The sequence below is a fragment of the Bombus vosnesenskii genome, unplaced genomic scaffold (assembly GCF_011952255.1).
Source record: "Bombus vosnesenskii isolate JDL3184/JDL3185 unplaced genomic scaffold, Bvos_JDL3184-5_v1.1 scf7180000016261, whole genome shotgun sequence".
NCBI lineage: Eukaryota > Metazoa > Arthropoda > Insecta > Hymenoptera > Apidae > Bombus > Bombus vosnesenskii.
The window spans coordinates 974,370-991,766 of record NW_022884330.1 but is presented as its reverse complement, the minus strand read 5'-3'; the positions used below and the strand labels follow the sequence as shown (position 1 = coordinate 991,766).

Below are 17,397 nucleotides of genomic sequence, written 5' to 3'. Positions count from 1 at the left end.
CTTGAGAGTTTGAAAGGTTTGACATCGGATGAGGCGCTGAGACCTTGACGCGTTAACATTTTGAGTAATTGCCAAGAGCGGTTTAAGGACTTTAATTTAAAATTCACGTTTAGAAACTGATATTAATTGATATCATTGGGTCCTTTGGAATCGTAACAATTTAGTATTACATCAATTTTAGAATTTCTAACTTCACGCAATTATATAATTAATATCTATCACGGAGAATGTAAGGTATAAAATTAAATTAAATACACCAAACTTCAGTAATCTAATACGATAAGTTGAATTACGATAAATTGAAATAAATTAAATGAAAATATAGGTTATGCGAATGTACTTTGAAACAATTACCACGTGACTGGTCGAGAAGCGCGCAATTATTCAAATGTCCAAACTATCTGTCAAAACTAAAACGTATCTTTCCAACTCCACTCTCTTCTCGAAACCACTCCCTTTATTCACGTGTTTTCGTGCAGCTAGTATCAAGTTTCAAAACAACAATTTGCCAACCGTCACGTGTCGTTATTAATTTTTCCTTTTTACTCTCGGCGCTTAAAATAGAGATGTCGCCATTGTCGTCGCATCTAGTATTTATCTGCACTTTACTTGTACTGTGCATACAACATATTCTTATAATTTTATATTAACCTGTTAATCTGAAATGACACGTTTCTATACGAGGCATAATCGAGAAAATTAATCGCATCTTTGAATACGGATGGGATTCGTACAAGGCGATCAGAAACGAAAGAATGAAAAAAGTGACATTTGCAGTTTGGTTGCGCGCAGGAAGCGAGAGAAAAACGAACAACGAGGTAATTGGAACTTTTTTCTGGCCTGGATTCCATCCGAAAGTATTCTTCGGGACAAGTTGGTCGTAGTTTTCCGTGTGTACAGTCGGAAACGTCTGTTCGTCTGACTTGCTACGCTGCATACTACTACGCGAGTCTATTTCCGTTTCGTCTGTTCGATCGTTATTGCTTCCATACTTTCATATTACAATTATTACTTCCATTATTGAAACTGTTCATTTAAGATTCCTTTGAGACATTTACCAAAGTAGTATTTTCGTAGACTGAATCTAATTGTAGCTATTGAGTATTATCGAAATGTTCGTGGAAGATATTTCTGGGAAAGATAAGTAAATTAAAATTGTAATGGAACTGGCTGCAAGCTGACCTAGAACGCCACCGGAAGTGGAAGAAAATATAACTGTGCAGGAAATAGCGCACTAAAATGTCGATTTTATAGAGTGCATCGTAAATTACGTTACCATCAAAATAACCGACTCTTATCTACTATGTGGTTACTAAATCTTTGATCCAACAACTAAAAATTATTATTTACTGCCGACCAGGATAACTTAAAATTCACAGTGTCGCATAATTCTTGTCCTATATTTTCCTTCTCTACTCTTTGTAAATTATTAACGAATTTTTAACATTTAACCTCTAATTGATCGATCAAGTAACCTCTTCTACTCTATCCCTATATATTGTGTTTTGTAATTTGTTTTCTAGGTAAATCGTGTATAGAATAAAATTAAGTTGAATTCAGAGATTTCATCAAACTTTTAAGATACGGTAGAGGATAAAATAATAAAAATGGAACTGTGCAGAAGTAAAGATGCAAGGAAAATCAGGACAAGGTAAATGCACTTCGTCAGAAATCTAATATAAAATTCCCGGTACGGTAAACTACTTTGCAGAAAATCACTGTCAGGATGAAAACCTGCGAGAATAAGAATTCCCGGCAACGAACATCGGGATGACGTTAAGTCTCCAATCAACACGATCGAGGGAAAGGGCTTTCAACAGGCTTGTAGTGATTATGTTATTCAGAGATAATATTGGTCGATCGAAAAAGTGGAAAGTGAAGCGGTTCAGGGAAGTTTCTTAATCGGGCAGTTGCGTTAGCTAAATTAAAGCTTCATGCCGTGCATGCTTCTCATCGGTCACGCGAAGTTAGGCTCGCGTGTTGCGTGTGACCGCGGAATAACTTAGACGGGTACACGGCAAACAAATAAGGCTACAATAATTTCAATCTATTATGGAATCTCGGCGAAAATGAATTATAACGTTATTAAATCATCGTGATGCTTAATGTTCTTAAACAAAAACATATCTTATACTATATTTACTATATATACTATACTATATTTACTATATTTTATCACAGGAGGATGATTCTTTGATACTCGTTTTGTTAAAAGCTCTTTTAATATTCTAATAATTTTATGATCTAAATTTAGTTAAATCGTAAATATTAAGCTACGTAGAGAGTTTGTTTACGTTTTCTTGAAAGGACAACTGTTACCACTAGACTGCAGATTCTCATGCGTTCATGAACAATTTGGAGATACACAAATGCACAGAATATACATAACATACAGACACGTAAAAAATGTTAGTACGTATAGCGTTCTTCATATATATATATATTTAATGGATAAAACAATTTTTTATCCATATTACAGTTTTTCAATGATATCCGTAAAGATGTGAATATAGAATTTGCACAAATATCTGCAGCCTGGTCGTTACTTTTATACGTAGACCACGAAACAGGAACATGATAACTTATCATTGATAAGTCACGTTTCTTATTTCTTTATTTTACATACATACATATACATATATGTATATATGTATATAGATTTTGAGAAATGTTTCAAATTGTATACCTAATCAGCATCTTCGTGCCTCGTTATAGGATCGGTGAAATCTCAAAGCGTTTTATACAATATGTACATCAAGATTTTCTTTGGCTAAATGTTGCAATACCTTGGCGAGTCACCGTAGATGTGACATAACGACGTTTGATGATCTTGTGAAAAAAAGTTAGTAAAACTTTAGTAAAGGTATAAATTCAACCTAATTATATAGCTGAATACACCGTGCATCGTATACTTGTCGTCATAATGCATCGAGGCAACGAGTGCTCTAGCCATAAAAGTCTGTCTTTAGGAGGTAAGATAAAACGAAGGAGAAATATAAACGAGAGAGAGAGAGAGAAAAGGGAAAGAGAGGAGAGGAGGAAAAGCAGCAGCGTGGAGCATTAAAAACGTCGTCCCGGTGGAGAGCCATAAAAATGAAATCGCACGGTACAATGACGAACGCTTCCAAGAATACAGGAACGTGGCATCAAAGGCGCGGGATAGCATCTTCTAAAGGCAAAAGGTATGAAGTATAATCCGTACAAGTACGGCTGATGATCGCCGACCTACATAGCTAGACGTTGATCCTTCTCGACTCGAAGACAGTCGATATTTTATAGATCGTGGTTTAGGATCAAGGAAACGGCGAGGAATCGAGGAAATGAGGAGTCGAAGCAACCGAACTCGGCATTCACCGAGTGCCAATTCTTGCAGAAACTAAGGGATATTCTACGGTTCGTCCACGTTCGTTCGATCAACATTTTCGTTTGTGTGCTCTTCAAGGAGGAAGTCGTGGCCAAATTAAAAAAGGGACTGCGAAATTCGCATTCTTCTCCAAATGCGAATTTTTCCGAGAACCAAACGGTGTACGTTCGTCTACGATTTGTTCTCTCGTCTATCTGTCCGCGTTTGCCCAAAATTTTCGAAAATTACGTGTGTTACACAACGAAAGAAACTTTTCGGACGATCTAATGTTAACCCCCGCTATTATATTACATAGCATCACCGTATAGTATCGTTGTACAGGGTTCTAACATTTATTTTCTTATTTGTACTAAACGTCGTGTATCTTAGGTTCGAATGTCTATTGATGGACCATGATTAACAGATTTTCATACATTTATGGGAAATTTGATAGTGCGTCACTTTAGAAAATCTACACAGCGTGAGGAAATATATGAGATGCCGGAAGTACGACGCTTTCTGTATTAGTTGATCGATGAAACAATTTTCTACCGAGTTTCTATCTGTTTAATTATATTCTCAAAAACGTGAATTTGCATAAAAATCCGCTGTCGATTTAGAAATTCGATAGATTCAAGATAGAGTCCTGAAGAATATTTTCCTATTCTTCGCTTTCTTCGAGATGTATATTCCTGTTTCCTCGAAGTTCTTCTCGCGGAACATAGTGTACCATTATATCTGTTTTCAACTTTCGTTTTTTCTCTAGCGGAGTAGAATTTCCCATGCGACTTTCCACGATGAGATCTTCGTTTTAGACAGAGTCTCGGCGAATCTCTCTCTTTCTCTCTTTGGTTTTGTTTAAGACCGTTTTTATAAAAGTTTTCTCTACAAAGGTAAAAAGCGAAAGAAGTTTTCTCCAGGCACAGCGTTACCGGAGAGACAGGATTAGTTCATTAGGAGTTTTTCCCGCGGGCGAAACGAGTGTCTAAAGTCACTTTTTTCCTCCACGACTTTTTATCGCGTCTCCTCTTTTCACGAACAGCGACGAGGAATTTTCTAAAATAAAATTTCTAAGCAACCTTCTTGCCATCGTCTTTCGGCTCCTTTCCTTTCCTATTTTCTTTCTTTGTCGTTTTAACGAAACGACTTTCCTTCTCTAAAAAGTTTTCGAAGGTTCCTTCCTTTCGCCGTGATTTTTTCTTCCACCGCGATCTTCTTACCACGACCGTAACTTTCTTCACAATGATTTGATCTTCTTTCAATTTCGCGATATTCTTCTTTTCCTTCCCCCGCCCCCTTTTTTTCTTTTCACCAAGGAAGTCGGTTGCAGGAAAAGGCCAGAGGAATAGAAGGCGATAGCACGGAGAAGAGGCCACTTGAAAAGCGAAGCAATTTATCTTCCTTCGTCTGTGGAATCGCAGTTGATTAATCGACGCAGGTCGTCGAGATTAATTCGCGCTCTACCCAGGAAACCGGAGCTGGAAATTATCGCCAATTATTGATTGTCAGCAGTCGGTAAATCGACGGAGAAACAATGCCATACCTATTTCTGTATCTAGCTCTGATATAGCGATTCTATAGCTGCAGTTGTCATAAAGAAAATACAAAGATCACGTCTTTTAACCGTGCATCGTATTTTTGTATTATGGCCAGATGTATCGTGATCAATAATATTCAGAATTTTTTCATTTTCCTCGTATTCTTCTTTAAATCTCGTTTCGTCTAAATGTTAAAAAATCTTAAAAAATCAAGTAACGCGTAGTGTTAAAAATTGCTCCATAGCGATATCATCTAACGACGAATTCAACGTATTTTCAGGCATTTTTTTAAACAGTAAAAAATATAAAAAAGACTGCATGCACTCGAAGCTTAAGAAGCTTGCATTTTGAAGAGGAAAAATTTATATTATAATATATACAAATAAACAAACACGTGTACTAAGTATCCTTTACTCGAATAATACGACAGTATTTCGCTTGCGAGGACTTTGTGGCTCCACTGGCGTCTGCGGATTACCAGTTAAGAATCGTTGCATTAACTTCGTATCCTCTAGTTTATTTCGTTTCGTTATCCTAAAATTTATCAGCCAAGGCGTCTGTACGTTTGTACGCTATAGCACTGTGCGCGAGTATACGTTCCCTTGTTAATAATTCCTTGTTCTTATGCCAGTCTTTGGCACTACGTTCCAGTTGCTGGCAAAGTTCTAATTAATTCGTAAAGTTCTTTAAAGTTCTCTAATTTACGCGTTCTTTAAGAAATCTGTCAATCGAACCATCTTTTGTGAAACTTCCATGGATAATCAGAGGAGTTAGAAGTTGATAGAGCAGAAATTCCTCAAAGTGCACGTTAAGAGCGTAGCCTTTACTTTCACATAAAATCGACCTGATCAACGTCGATCGTCGTTTCTTCGTGCCATTTCTCTGAATCTGTGTCCTTCAACTACGAACCTTTAGAATCCAGTCCTTAAGCGACTTTTACGCTCTTCCGTACACCGAACAGAGTCGAACAAACTCGTCGCTGGATCCAATAAAATTTCACTGTCCACGGTATCTTTCCCCATCCTTCGTCCCCGTGGAAACTCCAAATGCAAAATCTCCACTGTGTAAGCACCGACCAGCCAAACGTTTCTCTTAAATCTTCGAATAATCGATTTCGCAATTTGTCACCGGAATAACTGGTAACTGTGAAGATCAAGAAAAACTCGCAAAAAAAAAAAGAGAGAGAGAGAGAAAAGTGTTACATAAATTTCCAACGAGGGAAAAACCCCCTGGCTGGCAATCGTTCCGCGATCAACAGTTGCTCCATTTATTACGTAAAGACGGTTCTACATCGGCTCTTTCAACGACCGATATCTCGGCGTGCAGTTAGGCGCCGATTAATCTCGTTCGCGCTGCACGAAAAATAAATCAGCGCCGTTTTTAAAAGAGAGAAAGAGAGAGAGAGAGCGCGCTCGGTATACGCCGCCGCAGTGCACGCTTTTACATCGATGAGAATTATTTATAGAAAATGAGAAGCAGGTTCGAAAAGCACAGCGTCGAAGGCAATGCCGTTTCATTCATCCTTTCGTCGAACGGACGTGAATCTTTTGCTCCGTTAATTACTTCCATTTAGTAGAGCTGTTCGTTCTAATTATAACGCGCTCCTCTTCCTTCTTTTCACTTTTCCTCTTCCTCTTTCTCTTTCTCTTTCCGCTTCCGTTCTTCTTTCTCTCTTCCTTTTTTCTTTTTTTTTCTTTGGTCAACTAATGGAAGGTAAATAAGAAGCTCGGACGAGTTACGAAAGCGGAGAGACATTTGTGCGGATCGTCTCGTTCGTAATGCAACTGTTACGCGTTTCGTTATTTATTTTTCTTATTAGAACAGCGCAAATACGCTTGCCACGATCGCTCCGGCAATTGCAATTTCTCGTAAGGAAAATCGGCTGAGAACGTTGCACAGAGGATGAGAAATCTTCATCGTCGGTTCATCGCAAACCATTCTCATGTTTGCGCGTTTCTTGCGAACTTTTCTAAACTATGCGATATCTGTTTGGCAAACTTGTCGAGCGTTATCCGTCCTTCGCTTGGCGCTTATTAGCTGCTGAATACAATTCTCATAGTTACGATGCTTGTCGAAGTTCGCTGATCTGTGTAACGCGCGATAGATGAAGCATACGCTTCCACCAAGTCGCTAGGGATTCTTGTGTTTGTGTAAAATTTCACATTGTTTGTTTAAAGTTAAAACTGCGCTCTTCGTTCTCTTCCTTTCGTTCGAATTATTGGATTGGCAACTAAGCGATTGCGGATTTTGTCATTAGGTGGTATTGACACCAACACGTACTTACCTTCTTCTTGCTGATTACGTATTCTGAAACATCGTGTATGTACGTTATACAGGGTGGTTGGTAACTGGTGGTACGAGCGGAAAGGGGGTGATTCTACGCGAAAAAAGAAGTGGAAAATATAGAATAAAAATTTTTCCTTCGAGGCTTTGTTCTCGAGAAAATCGACTTTGAATTTTCGGTCGGTACGCGTGCACTTCATCGCGTCTCGTTGTAACGGATCTCACTGTGGATCGTTGTCTCGATTGACGTTATTTTTTTAATTTTTTAATTTTTATTCCATATTTTCGACTTCTTTCGGCTACCACCAGTTACCAACCACTCTGTATATATTTTTATTTATTTATATTTATTGTTGCTTTGCAGTTGTTTTGGGAAATAAATGCGCTCTTACTTGTCAACGACTGAGATCCGAAGTAACAGTTGCTTTAAATACTTTTTGAGCGAGTGATTGAGCGGAAATTCAGTCTCATTTAAATGGAAACCAGTTATCGATGAATCCGAAAGAAACTTTCCAAAAAATAGTAATTTTCGATTGTTCCGATTGCGGATAACCATTATGAAGGATTAAAATGTTTTTTGGCTACCAATAAACGTTATCGACGACAGGAATTTCATTTCGGTTGCCAGTAATCGATATAAATGACCGGGATTTTTTCTGCTTCCCGGTGACCATTATCGATGGCCCGAATTTTGTTTTCGTTACCGATAACCATTATCGATGGCGAAGAATTTGTCTCTGGTTACCGCTGACCAATATAGACGACAAACATTTTTTTCTGACTACGTTCGATCGTCGTTAACGGTACTGATAATTGATATTCGTCGACAACACAGGAAAACTTGTATATTTTATTGAGCAAAAAATCGCCATGAAGATATAAAAAAAAAGGATAAAATCAAAAATATAGTTTAGTACAATATTTTTACTACGAACACTATACGACAATATTTTTCACTTATAAATTATACCTATCTATAATAAGTATTAACTTATTGTAAATAAACAGCCATGTCACTGCGCCACGCCAGAAAAATTACTGAAAATTCTCAACGCGAGAATTGATTGTAATTTCAACAAATAAATAAAAAAAAAAAAAAATTCCTCTTTTCATACATTTTCATAGCATCTGCTCGATAACATATACAAGTTTCATAGTTAATTCTTTTTATATCGTAAATAAGTATATATACTAATTCTAAGTAACGTTAACAACAATCGACAATATGCAGGAAAAATGTCTATCACCGATAACGGTTACCGGCAACGAAAAAACACAAAATTCGTTTATATCGGTTACAGTACGGTAACTAAAATCAAATTTCCCTCGTCGATAACGATTATCCGTAATCGTTTTGAAAAATTGTAATCGTTCGTAAAGACTATCACGGGTAACCAAAATTGTTTGATCAACCATACTAACTCTCGTACCGTAACATTGAGCATTTCTCTTGCAACAGCTATCTAGGTATCCGGACAATAAAATACTCGGATTAAAGGACTTGTACAAGCAGATACGAGGTTCCCTAGTAGAAACGAACGAAGAACACGGTTCTCTATCAGTCGATCAATCTCCAAAATTCGCTCTGCACATCCAGCAACTTGTAACTTTGGAAAATCTCACGCGTAATATTTATCGAGTTACGACAATAGGAACAACGATATTCAGTTGATGGTCGAGCTGATATTAAGAACGTGAGCGAACGTTAAAGGAAAACGTTAAAGGAATACGGAAAAAATGGAAGAACGAAAGGAGGAAAAATGGTACTCGCCGTTTCCGGTTAGTTGGTCGTTAGGATTCTCGCGTTGCACATGTATTTTCACGCCGGCGACAACTTTTTATTCGCCAACGACTTTCACGCTCAAGTGGCTGCTCCAGGTCGTGGAGTTCGCGTCGATTCACGACGCGGAAACGAATCTCGTGCAACGTTTCGGGTCAACAGCTCGTTCGCCTAAAATTGGACCTGAAGACGGAGACCCGTTTCCTCGATAGGAAGCTGCGAGGGTTCGTTAATTGGCCGAACGTGTTCGTTTGCGACAACACGCAATCCCACGGATAATCCGGGGTAGTTTCTCAATTCTTTCGTCGTTGAATATTCATCGAGTTTGTAGGAAACAATTCGTCGTTCGACGATCGTCCACGATGAAGGTACATTTCTGCTGACTTTTCGTTAATTGCGAATAATCGCCACATTCGACGTTGATAGATGAAGATCGTAGCGTCGTAGAATTAGGAGAAGTTTAGCGAAAAGCGAAGACCGCGGAGGAGAGACGCGATAAGTCAGATTCTCTGTTCTTTACAGGGCAGTGGTCCTGAAATACGAAATTACCATTTTTTAACTATTTTACGCGAGAATGTGCTTCGGCTCGCAGTGGAACGTCGCGTGGATTTTTCACATTATTATTAGCTCGCTCTGTACTTGTGTAAGCGAAATACGAAAATATGTAAATCGAACAGGCGTACGTGCATCTCGTATTAGTAGGAATCGTCCTGTTCCAAAGTCGCGTTACCGTTAGCTTCGTGGTAATCGATTAAATGTATATTCGCAGAGAGCGCAACGTTAGCCGTGGAAACGATGGGAAAAAGAAAAAAAGATCGCTCGACCGAAGCATCCAATTTACAAATGAAAGTCTCGAAATTAAACATCGCAAAATTTTCGCAAACACCGGAAGATGGGATAAGAGTGAGAAAAATTTCGCCAAAACTCCTCCGCAACTTCTTCTCGACCTCTTCTCGAATCTTCTCCGATCGAAGACTTGGAACATCCTCTTAAATACGACGATACGCGAAGAACAAAGGAGGAAATTTTCCAAAGTTCATTCAGCCGATAGTTTCCAAGAATATCCGGGAGAAAATAATGTTTATGAATAGCGGCAGCGATCGAACGAAAAACACTGACACCGGTGGGCAATCATCGGGGAGAAGTGGCGTTTCGAGCGCAGCGAGCGTGACCCAAGAAAAGTGATGTATCCGGTACAGATGTGACACGAATATTTCCGGATTACCGGCTCTCGATCGTCCGAGAGTCGCTCGACACGCCGAGATTCTTTCTCGTCGGGATCGATCCCTCTCTCCCCGACCATTTTATCAAGGGTGACAAGCCTCAAAGCGAAACGAAAATTCATTTGGCAAACGTCTGCGCGCGTTTCTCGCGGTCTTGCAATTTTTCTTTCTCTCTCTCTCTCTCCCCCCTCTTTGTTCCTCTTCGTCTCTTTCTTTCTTCTGGTTTCTTTTTTCCCTTCGCTTTTACCCCGTTTTTCTCTCGTGCACGATGGAATCTCGATAACCAGAGACGACGTTCGCTCTGACCTATATCGCGACTCGTCACCCCGATGGAATCTGGCGCAGAACGCTCGATTTCGAAGGAAATTCACTCTCGTAGGATCGCGTTCATTCATTAAGGTATTTGTAGCGCGACAATATCAAAAGTAAAACGTCGAGGAGCAGAGAAAGAGAGAGAGAGAGAGCGCAGAATTCCTCTAAGAAGAAATTCCTTGGCCGTTCGTATTTCCTACGCGCGTGCACTGACAAACACGTCGCGTTACAACGTGCACGTCGCTGCTTGGCATTGATAGCGTTACGAATAATTTCGAATTTGCTTCTACCGAATCAAGAAACAGGTCTACGTTACGTTTCCATTTTTACCTGTTGAAATTTGCTGTATTTATAATTCCGTGGGTTTTGCGTCATATGGCCAAATTACCACTTACACCGCTATCAAGCTGGCCTTAGTTCTCCACCAACGTTCGCTCATCCTTGGTTGTATCGCTACAAGTAGAAGGTTTCGTAGCGCTTTGGCGAATAGCGGTCGAACCTCTGCTATAAAATTTACGTGGCCACTGTCAATGCCAAGCAGCGACGTGCGATCGCGAGAAGCAGATACGGTAACGAAATTTTCGTTAGACGAAAGCGAAGCAACTGCGTTCTTCGACGTTGGTTCCTTTGCGCTGAGAATGAAGAATCGTGTCCAGAAATGGCGTAAAGATAATCATTCTCGAATATCTCGTAAAAATATCTTCTTGTCGTTACATGCGCCTCTTCAGGATAGTTTAACTCTGAGAAGCTGAGAAGATTTCTTTTCGTACGATCGTAAATACGTTGTTTCGTTGTATGACACCTTGTATTCAAAATTTTGCTATCTCTTCGTACTCAGACTTTCGTTATTTAGTTTCGTTGGTCGGTTTTATGCGATATCTCCAACTTGGTTCAACAGGAATGTCTATAAGTATGCATGGTAGTACATGTCTCAGGGTATATTGAGTTTCCAGCCTTATGTCGTCTGACATTTGAGTTCTGGAATTTGTTATATAGGTCAATACTGTCCACGTACGCTGTACGTACGTGATATTTAATTTAGCTACGAGTAGGTATCGGCGTGGACGTACGTGATCTTTACTTGATTGGTAAATAACGTATCGTCGAGCAAGTGTTTCGACGAATTTAGTCGCTACGTTACCGAACGACTCGAGGTTTGAATATAATCGACGAATGAGAAATCTCTGACCGATCTTAGGAATTGCGTAACTTTCTGAGAAATTTACAGTTAATGTAACTCGAAGCAATTTTACTTATCATAGTTTTACATAATCTCTACTCCACTTACGGTTGACCTAATTTCATCACCATCTTTGCGATTAAATACTTGTTACGTAAACCTGCTGAATTTCTTTAAATAACATTCTAGATAAATAGTTAAGAATAACAAACAGAATAAAAATACATGCAATTACGATACACAATTGTAAATATAATTCAAAACGCAGTTGTTAATTAATCGTCTAAAAGACACTAGCCTCTAACGGGAACGATAAATTCTTCGGTATGAAGAATCGTTAAGAGAAAATCATAAGAATTTAAATCAGAAGAACGCGTACGCTATCGGATACGAGACTTGTAATGAAAAGAAAAGAGATTCGATCGCGTAAAAGAAGAAGGAAAGTTGCGAGTACAACGTAACGAAAGTTTCGTATCTAATAAAATGAAATAAAATGAAATGGAAGGAAATAAAATGAAAGAACACGTTGTAATAGAATATAAAAGACGTCGTTCGTTTGACGAACTGCTTTTCCGATCAAACAACGAATAAAATATTCTTCCAGTTCGTTGGAGTGTCGATCGCGCAAACTCTCGTTCTCCGCTTGCCCAACGAAGCGCACGAGTGACTGTAATCGAAGAAACAATAATCTCGAGACTCGGCTTTTACTTTCCCCTCACGATATACGTAGTCGTGCTGCTTTACAATATGAGCAATGGAGATGAGAGCAGAGAATAAAAAAAAATCGTATCTCGTTGTAGCCGAGAGGCGAAATTTATACGGGGGATCGTAATAAAATTTCTTTAAAAAATATTCCTTTTCCGTGGAGGTAAATGGGTCGAATTTGGCAACGGTCGCTGGAATTACTTTCACAATAACGTCATGTACACGCGATCCACGTCATGGACGTGACCGGCGTGATTAATAGTCCTTCACCGTTCCTTTTAGATGTTTACGCTCGTCTATCGACCATCTGGCCATAATAATAAATAATCTGAATATCAGTGGGCATTTTTTTTATTTATTTCGATTGATCGACGAGCCGATTCACGAACCATTAGCCCTTTCGTTGTGATCGATATACAGGGTGGTTGGTAACAAGCTGGAAGGGGGTGATTCTACGCGAAAAAAGAAGTCGAAAATATGGAATAAAAATTTAAAAAATTTAAAAAATAACATCAATCGAGACAACGATCCACAGTGAGATCCGTTATAACGAGACGCGATAAAGTGCACGCGTACCGACCGAAAATTCAAAGTCGATTTTCTCGAAAACAAAGCCTCGAAGGAAAAATTTTTATTCTATATTTTCCACTTCTTTTTTCGCGTAGAATCACCCCCTTTCCGCTCGTACCACCAGTTACCAACCACCCTGTATATTCAGAAATATTTAGACACGTAGCGCAGTGACTATAATAGCCTTTTACATACAGTGAAAGTACAAAGTTGGGTGACTATAGTCACCTCTGTAGTATATCATAAATCGTCTGTATTAAATGATTACTGTCATCTTCGTTATACAACAACCACTGGACACCGAACGACTATAACGATATTTTTATGCAGCGAAAGCACGCGGTTGAACGACAATAGTCAGCTCCGATATATTACGAATCGACTGTGTTAAATGATTACGATCATCTTTATTGTACAAGACACACTCGAGACTGAATGCCTTTAATCGTCTTTTTATGCAGTGAAAGCACCTGGTTGAATAAAAATAGTCAGCTCCGCTATAATACGAATCGACTGTGTTAAATGATTACGGTCATCTTTATTATACAAGATACACTCGAGACTGAATGTACAATCTATAATCATTTTTTTTATGCAGAGAAAGCTCGTGGTTTAATAACAATAGTCAGCTCCAGTATATTACGAATCGTGCACGTTAAATGGAAGTTGATCGACTATAGTCACCTTTAGCAATAAAAGGGTTAAAAATGAGACAGCGTTTCTTTCTCTTTAATAAAAGGGCGAAGTGACATGCTTATTTAAAGGTATCGGATTGAAACTTTCTCGGACAGTAACAAAGTGATTCGAATACCAGCGGTGAGGGCGTGACTGGAATATCAAACGATCGTTTTGCACTCTCCTCTTTTCACTAGGGTCGTCCGGGATGAAACGTAAGATCTTTAGAGTTTGAATCGGGTTTGAGTTAAACGATTTTTTATTTTCTATTCCGAGCTATCGCTCCCCTTCTTTCTTTCAATTTTTCCTCCCCTGCTCTTTTGTTAGAGCAGATTGGCAACGTTCGTAAGTATCGTTTGGTCGTAGCACGTTCGATGCAGTTTGAGAGTTTGCCGAGAGTTCGATAAGCAGGGGAAAAAAGAATTTTCTTCCTCCCTTTTCCTTTCTCTCGGTCAAATTAATGGGACTTTTAAGTATTTCCCTCTGCCGTGGTACGTTTGACATTGAGTTTGAAATTAATCGGCGAGGGAGAAGAAAAACGATCGTCGATCCTGCGTTCACGAAAGAGACGTATCGATCGATGCCTATCAACTGTCGTCGACGAAAAATTAACGCGAGGCGACGTTAATGAGTTTTGGCTTTCGCCCGTGAAAACTTCCAATGCCACGTCACTGCTACTTACCTGGCCACATGATTCATCCACATCGTATAAATAATCTTCTTACAAGGTTGTAACGTCTCTCTTCGCAGACAAGCGAATAATAATTAACGCAATTTTCTGTCCGCTTGTAAATATCGGAAACTTTAAAGGCACACGGTACGAGCAAGTTAGCGTTAGGAGATCAGCCTCGAAGATTCGTCAAGCGACGAATGGTATCGTTACGATTAGACGTTAGACGATTAAACATTAAAACTCGAAATTCGACCAAAATTGCTTTTCTTCCGTAATCGTCGACCTCGTTTTGTACAATTTTTTACGAATTTTTACGTATCGTTCGATACAACGGTGTCGATCTGGTGAAAATGACCGGTTCTACGATTTTATAAACGTGCCAAGCCTCCTTCAGCGATCACTGTGCCAGATGTATAATACATTTCGTCCAATAAAAACGTACCACGTACCGTGGAATTCCTTTTGCAAGAAAGTAATAAATCGATAAATATAAAAGTATTATTACGTATTTTCTAAACACCGATGGTTCTGACCGATTTTGAAAGAAATAGCCTCGTCTCGACAGTCGATAGTTCAGGTGTTAGCCTGTCCATTCAAGAAGAAAGTACCAGTGCGTTTCGAGTATCTGTGATATTATCGCGAAATTGTAAATTATCGTAAAATTCAACTTTTCATCGTGCACAGATCGTCCCACTGGCCACTGCGACCAGCCCAATACGCGTCTAAGAAATCACGCGACGCTTCGTGGATCCTCTAATTCGTCCATCCGACGCGAAACCGATCTCCAGTAGATAGAGGAACTCCTGGCCAGACCCATTGCCCGTTGTCATACGGTAGCTTTTATATCACCGCGAAAGTTTTCGAGTATTATCGTGAAAAACGACCGGTCATAAACAGAAGACGGATCACTCGGTCCCTGTCCTGGTGAATTCTATCCTCCTCCTTCTCCTCCTCCTCCTCCTCTTCTCAGACATTTTCCAACTGCTGTTACGCGTTTTTCTCTCTTGCACGATACGCGTAATCTAATATCTTGATCGTATGGCGTAATACGGAGGACCAGAATGGTTCTACCCGGTGTAATATAAGGGTCGTTATCGAGCGAACGTTGACAGTAAATTTAGAAGTCGGAACAGAATGGCGCATTAATTCTCGTGAGTAGGTTTTTTTTTTTTTAATTGTTCGATCCAGACACGCGCTTTCTCTGCACCCGGGTTTATTTCTCCTTAGATCCATATCGTAAATCACGCGATACTAAATTTACAGCGGGCTAACCCGAAACACGATAAATTCACAGTTAGATAAATCACAGACTTAAGAATCTAATATTAAATGCCTGGTCGATTTCGTAGAAATACTCGTTAAATCGTTGGGCTATGAATCGAATCGTTCGAGCTTCGTCGTTATTCCACACATTTTCATTAACGTTCATACTCGTTGTTTGGGAATATAATATCTCGCGCGAACGAGACGATCGTTGTTAGAAAAGTTGTTCCACGTTCCGCAGAATATATTGCGTCTGTTTACGAGTAGCGCGAATTATCCTTCGTCGAGATTGTCCAGAAGATTTATTTTATTTATAGGATAGTGTAGATCTGACGTAAAACACTTCTTAGATAGAACAGCGTAGATTTTCCTTCGTTCTACGTAAAACTCTTTTTTTTTTCTTTTAAATAGATTGGTAGAAATCCTCGTTCATTTTGTATGAAACTTTTCTTAGATAGAATAGTATAGATTTCCATTCGTGTTACGCAAGACTATTGTTTTTAAATAAAATAGCGTACAATTGTTCGTTCGTTTTGTGTACAACTTTTTCGATAGAATAGCGTAGATGTTCATTCATGGCACAATAGCGTACGTTGAAACGAGTTCAGTGATCAGCCACGTAAGGTCATTCGAACGTAACACATCGTCTTAAATTAGCGAGATCTCGAGTAGTTGTGTCATGCAAATCGCGGGTCATTCACTAGCGAAACCCGCGTGATTCTCGTATACGCTGGAATTAGATCGCTCGTTTATTGACCGTGAATCGTTCTATCATATTGACGAAGATAATAATAATAATATTTCAAAGCATCGAGGATAAATAATAACGTAATAAATAAATAACGTACGACGAACTGAAGGATGGTTCCCCTGATAAATCATGAAACTAACGTAACATTTGCATTAACGAATTAAAGTAACGTCGTATTAAAATCCAGGCAAGAAACACGACGAAATTTATGAAACGATCTATTCTCTAAAGCCTTTCAACAGTCAAAGCGACGAACTTGTGTTAATTCTTTTTATTTTATTAGATACAGTCGGATTAGGAATAGATGATTCACTCGCGTGATTTTCCTTACAGTCTTCGTATTGATCTCTGTAAGTTTGAATTTTCTATTTGAATCTTAATCGATTCATATAGAAGAAAAAAAACATATTTTTCAACAAGGAATCGATTTTGAATTTCACGGAGTTGTGGCCGTGTACAGGATGAATTCGACGATCTACTACACTGTGACTTCGGGACGACCTGGAATTCGGAAATTTCGCTTCCACCAAACGAAACAACATCGAGAAAGTTTATCGATACAGCGTGTTTACCTACAGGTTTTCCACGGTGTCGACAAATATTAAACTAAAAGGGAACGAGTAAAGCGAATATCTTTCAAAAATGATAGCCGACTACGCAAGAATAAAAGAGCAAAAAAAGAAAAGATACACGCGTTCTGCTAATTGTCGGAGATACGAGGTACTATACACGTTCAGATATTTTCAAGTAACTGATATCCTTGCCGAATTTACAGATATGTAACGTTTAAAAATAACGTAGTCGCGTACGCGCGCCGATTAAAAATTCTCTCAATGGCGATTATTATACGTTCTGTAAGTACCGTGAACGTTCGATTACGGCACTTTTAAACGTCGTTTGTCGCCGCAAGTTCGATAACTATATCGGTTGCTTGAAATTATCCGAACGTGTACCTCGTATCTTGCTGAATGAAACTAAAGCATAAAGTTTATGTCCTGCCTTTTTTTTTTATCTTCCGAGGTTAGCGTGATCGGGTATCGTTTTCTTTTAAATTCTTGTTTCATTCAATATACGGCGACGATCAGTCCGTGAATGGTTTAA

General features: G+C 39.0%; 1 protein-coding gene and 1 long non-coding RNA gene across 3 annotated transcripts in view; both read left to right on the top strand.

Moving 5' to 3' along the window:
* Positions 1–17,397, top strand: part of LOC117241860 (lutropin-choriogonadotropic hormone receptor) — a 35,812-nt gene that overhangs the window by 1,723 nt on the left and 16,692 nt on the right. The gene's annotated exons all lie outside the window — the stretch shown is intronic.
* Positions 229–2,093, top strand: LOC117241874. Its single transcript, XR_004495134.1, has 2 exons — positions 229–1,651; positions 1,712–2,093. It is a non-coding gene; the product is annotated as an uncharacterized LOC117241874 (long non-coding RNA).